Source organism: Rhinopithecus roxellana, chromosome 5 (genome assembly GCF_007565055.1).
Source record: "Rhinopithecus roxellana isolate Shanxi Qingling chromosome 5, ASM756505v1, whole genome shotgun sequence".
Lineage (NCBI taxonomy): Eukaryota > Metazoa > Chordata > Mammalia > Primates > Cercopithecidae > Rhinopithecus > Rhinopithecus roxellana.
The window spans coordinates 57415261-57421183 of record NC_044553.1 but is presented as its reverse complement, the minus strand read 5'-3'; positions in this window follow the sequence as shown (position 1 = coordinate 57421183).

Genomic DNA, 5923 nt, shown 5'->3' with positions numbered 1-5923 from the left:
AACATATTTTAACTTACCTTCTCAGGTTCTGGATTATTTCTGAGAACAGCTGATCTGGGTAGGCAGCAAACAGGTTAAAAATTTAAATACATTACACATGTAAATATTATCATTGCCATTGTTGCTGAATCATGGTATATTCTTCATACAAACTAAAAGCTAAGTGACCCTCATGCACTTGGCATTAAATATTGATATTAAGCATATGTGTTATCTGAATTTTAGGTAAAACATAAAGATTCACATTTAAAATAAACCTCTTTTTTAACCTTTTAAAAATATGAGGAAAATTATTTTTAAGTATACTATATAGTACAGTGTTGGGGTATATCTAGGTATTGGTATATTTTAAACTGGTTGATATTCATATTATGAATATACACAATATAATTTTCATTTTTTAACTCAAAGTAAATAAAAATATAATTAGTTTTTATTCATTATTATCTTTCTTGGTTATGTTGAAAGCCAGGATGCAATAATTTCAAATATTTAGAACCTGAGATTATTAAGTTAGAAATGAAATTTGTGACTAAGTAAGAAATATTCTGGTTCTAAATCTGTTTGTTCTAAATGTCTTAAGTTTGGGAGTGATAAAAATAAAGTTATCAATTATCCATTAAATTTCATTAATTTGCATCCCATTCTAGCTTATATGTTGGCAGAAAAATGGAATATATGGGATTATGTGCATTTATTTTTCAGAAATTTCACTCAATCTTTATACCTAGGGATGAGACTGGTCTACATAAAGCATTCTTGTCTGTTAATTTTGTTTCCCTGTTATTTTAAATTCAGTTGAACAAGTTCAGTCATATTATTAAATAAAAGCAAACTTCATTCTTCTTTAATTTCAGAGTCTTTTTTTTTTCTCTTCAGGCTTCTATAAAAACAGTTTAATACTTACAGCAATGCATATTTTAGAGAAACAAACTTACAGGCTAAATTTATTTAAAAGTATAATATTGATTTTCTTATTTAATTCATAGAAATCTATGATACATATTTTCAATTTTAATACTGAATTTAAGCGCATTTTAAATGCAATAAAGAGGTGTCATGAGAAATTAAATGAGACAACTACTTGAGAGTGTCCTTGAAATTTGTACTATAGCAAAAGGCAAATGTAAGTTGATATTGTCATCTTCATCTTTGTTCTATGTATCCCACAGAACAATTTTTCAGCTTTCTTACTGCCCTAACAGTGTAGAGCTGCTGTTTCTCTCAATAGGCCTGGCCTATGTTTCAGTTTTACATGTGTCTAACATTGTTCCTAATGAATGTGCACATCATTTCTGGACAGAAAACTAACAGCAAAAAAAAAAAAAAAAAAAAAAAAAAAAAAAAAAAAAAAAAAAAAATTAAGTTGGGTCATTTTTTCACATACATTTTTTCTATGCTATGACTTTTTTATTAATATTACAGAAGATACTTACTTATGCTGTGTGGTAATGAACTTCACATATATGGCAAATTAAAATAAAAGTCTGAATAAAAATTAAAATGATATTAACCTCCCAAGCCTTAGATGTAAAAAATACGTTTCTGATGAACCAAAGTGGCTCTAGACTTTACGTTGAGAATTTCAATTTAAACACCCAAAGACTGTGATAGAATAGTGTTTTGAAGTACAATTTCGTCAAAAACATCAAAATCGCCCTCTTCCTCTTTTAAAGCATGTTGAAAACTTCAGTAGGGTCATAAAAAAATCTATCTTTCCCCTTCACAGTTGGTTCTTAAAAAATATTTCTCATTATAATTCTCTGATATTCGGTAAGTGCTATATAGACTGTTGATTGATTCTGATAAGATAAGTCTTCTTTTATTTAGGATCAGTATCTGCGATTTATCTTGACTATATTTGTTACACATTGTTTGGAATTCCGTATCTATTATGTAATTCATGTTTTGAAACTACATTATGTTTCAGATCTATATTTGTTGGTAATGGTAACAAAACTGGGACACTATATTAAAATGCATATCATTAAGAAATAATTCTAAAGTGTTGATTGTAAATATCTAGGATATATAACATTCATTTTTTATTCTATCTTCTTAATGAATGTAATTGTCTATCAAAAGTAATTAAGATGATTATCACTGCTTATTACATACCAGAATTAGTAATAAGCACAAAATAAACTAGGTTTCATAGCTCAACTTAAAAATGATTCTTTTTTTATTCAGAAAATCTTTCTTACCATTTAAAACATAGTGTTTTGAACATTAATTACAACATTCAACTTAATGGTTTCAAGACCATAGCAAATCAAATTTTCACATTTCTATTGTATTTCAATCAAATGAAAAGAAAAAGTATTTATTAAAATCCTCTTGTTTTCAAATATCAATAGTTAATAGTATCTTAGCTTACATTTGGATGTACATCTTGTCCTTTCCCCATGTTTCTACTATTTGATTTTTTTTTCCATTATGATTGACCTTAGAAAACATTTTAATGGCAGCAAATATACTTTTATCTCAGAGCGCAAGGCTCCTGTGTACACTGAACTTCATTTTGATTAATCTCTATATGGTGCTTAAGTACATATATCCTTTAGATGAGTAACTCTTGCCGAGAGCGAAAAAGCAATTCTGTGTCTTTCCATTTGGTATACCTTTCAAAAACATCTTCAGACCATGTAAGACTTTGCAATCAGATTTCTGTGTAACTACTAATCCATTATGCCCATAATAAAATTAAACATATTTTAGCAGAAAGAAGCACTGAACCCATGTTTTAAATTTTCACCTTGTATATCAAATCATATGCATGATGTTGATTGCCTCTTAGTCAAACAAGGGAGCTGTGCTTGACAGTCACTTTCAGCAAAGGTATTGATTGATCAAACTAGTAGAGGAATGAGTGTTTTAAAAGTATATTCTCATTTAGGTTTTAAATATCCCATAACCAGTAGTGATCGCTAATATTTTGAAGACTCATAGGCCTACAAAATATTAATCGAAGTGCCAGTGTTTCTTGTAGGATTGTCCAAGTTACTTATTTTCTGTTTTTATCCCAGTGAAGAAATGCTGAACATAACTTTTTAATTCTAACATGAAGTATTTAACTGCCCAAAAACTACGTTTTGAAGACATCAACAATACAATGTGGTGTGTATTAAACGGATGTCTGCCTTGCTCTTTTCTCTAATATTGAAATTGGGGGAATCATTATCATGGCTGAAAAAAAGAACATTAAATTTGATACTGGTTCTACCACGTTCAAGGGGTAGTAAAGAAAAAAATACAAATTGATATGTCAAAGAGCTTTGAAAACTTTAAGATACAGTTATGATCATATTGTAAGAGTATTGGGCTGTGCTGAATTATTTACATCTTAGTCATATGAGCAGAAAATACGCTCTGTGGGATGGAATATGGCTGAAATTACTCACAAAATGTGCCTTACGAAAACTGCCAAAATTTATCTCTCATTTTTCTTATTGTGTAAACTTATCTCTGATCATTTACAACCCTTTAATGATGAGAATATTTATCTGTTGTCCTACAATTCTTCAATGAAGAAATAAATATAGACATACGTCAGAATCTCTTCATTAGGTTTTAAGAGTTCTTTCTGAGAAGATATTTGTTACCATTAAGATTTTCAAACCAAATTTCCTTTATCTTTTAATAAAGCATGTGCACTACATATTTAAAATATAAAATCCTGTGGTGTTTAAAAATATTTTATTCTATATTAACATTATTAAAAATGAGTTTACAGGAAAATTACTTATATGAAATATATAACACTACATGCTTAAACACAGAAGTTGCTGAGATGTTAGTTTTTATTAATATATAACATAGTATAATACAAGTATCAATGCATTTCCAGTTCTTTATTATTTACTCTTGTATTTATATAAAAAAGCAGTAGGTTTTTATGTAGGGGTTTATGAAAGATTTAAATTGAAATATGATTAGTTAATGGGCAATCTGATGAACTTGTTGGCTTGCTGAACTTATTATCACAAATAAGAGCAATTAATTGCCAGATGTTCACTTAATTTCAGCAAGTATTTTAATTAATTGCAAATTTTTCTGTTATCAATCTTTAGAATATTAAATGTTTTCATTTTTTCCCATTATTCATTGAAGTTTATGGACACAGAAAAATACATTTAAAAAGTTTTCCTTAAGTGTTCATAAACATCTTCTTGTGCCTGTAATAAGAACGTTCATAGTATCAATTAATAAACCAGTACTAATTACATATTTTTGTATGATCATTTATATTCTACTCTTCAATTAATTTAGGGAATTGTTACCATTTGTTTTTAGTTGATATGAATAATTCTACTGATTTTTAAATAAAATCTGTTGTAATAACTTTATGGGAGCCCCCATGTGAAGCTGTAATAGAAATGGGTAAGACGCAATACTTATTTAATGCTTATTTTGTGTATTTATGTGTAGAAGTTTGTCTATGCAATCTAAACTTTTTCAAATTTAAGACTTTATCTTATATTCTATTAAGCTCATGTATTTTGTAAGGTACTTTCACAAATATTACTATGCTCTTGTTTGACATATTTTATACATTCATTTCCCTCAATTTGTAGAGGAAATCAGTATTTATTGAAACATCTCTTGCTTTCTTGTGATTGAATTTAGGTACTGAAATGTAGGTATACTTAAAACAAATATAATGTAATTTAATCCTTATATGCTGAGGTAATTGTGATCCCTATATTCTATACAGGGTACCTGAATCTACAAAATGTTCAGTATCAGAGGAGTGAGACTGAGATTCAAATCTGTATTTGTCTATTTCAAGACCCTCTTTTCCTCCATATCATGCTGGGTATGTGGGATTTATGTTTTCTAGCTGATGTTCTTTGGTTAAAATTTCTGGTAATAAACATAATTCCTTAAGAGAAGTCACACAGTTTCTTTTGCTAATAATAAAAATAGCACCCTGACATTTATTTCTTTTGAGATGATAGAAACCATAACTCTTAAGTTCTTATCATGCATCATGTTAGATATCATTTATCTTTAGATAATTCACGTCAATCTATTTTAGGCTAGATATATTTCTTGCCTAGACTCGGCCTTAGAGTAGAATAAAACTCTGAAAACTCAATAAAATCAAATGATTTGTATCCTTCTTCATTTGGAGAACAAGGCGCAGGCAATTATTTAAAACACTTGAGATTAAAATAATTGTATTTTTCCTGCTAGAATATGCTATTGATTATTATTTTAGAGAAAAGAATAATTCTTCTATTATGGAATGGCCACACTAATTCTAATTTTTTTTCTGTCACTCTAAAGTGTAAGGCAAACAGAATATCTTATAAAGATGATTTTCCGTGATTATACACTTTTGTTTTTTCTGAAGACCTATGTAAAAAAAAAAATGACTATACTATTAACAGTGGATATGCAAGGGTTACTTCCCAATTAGAAAATAGCATAATTTGATGAAATATTAGGAAATATTTTCCCTTTAATAACATATTTTTGGCCATGAAATATATAGACAATTTTAGAACTTACTTTAAGTGTTATATTTATTCTACAGAGAAATAACCTCTGAATATGTTGAATGTGATGACAGAATTGGATATGGCACAGTTAATTTGATTCTCACAACTATTTTGATAATCAGATAAAAAAGATGAGGAATATAAATAGTGCATTTGATTACTAGAAGACTGAAAAAAAATCCTGTAAACTGTATCAGTGTATGTCAGATATGGAGTTTGCCCACATCTTTTTTTATTTTCTTGCCTTTCAGAAAAGAGAAAAACAAATTACAGAGGAAGAATTATTTTTGCAGAATTTAAAAACATTCTTTTAGATGTTACTCATATTTTAAAATGATTTCTAATAAAATATCATCTCTGAACTTTTTATAACATATGACCTTTTGATTTATAAGAACACATTGGTTATATCTTGATAA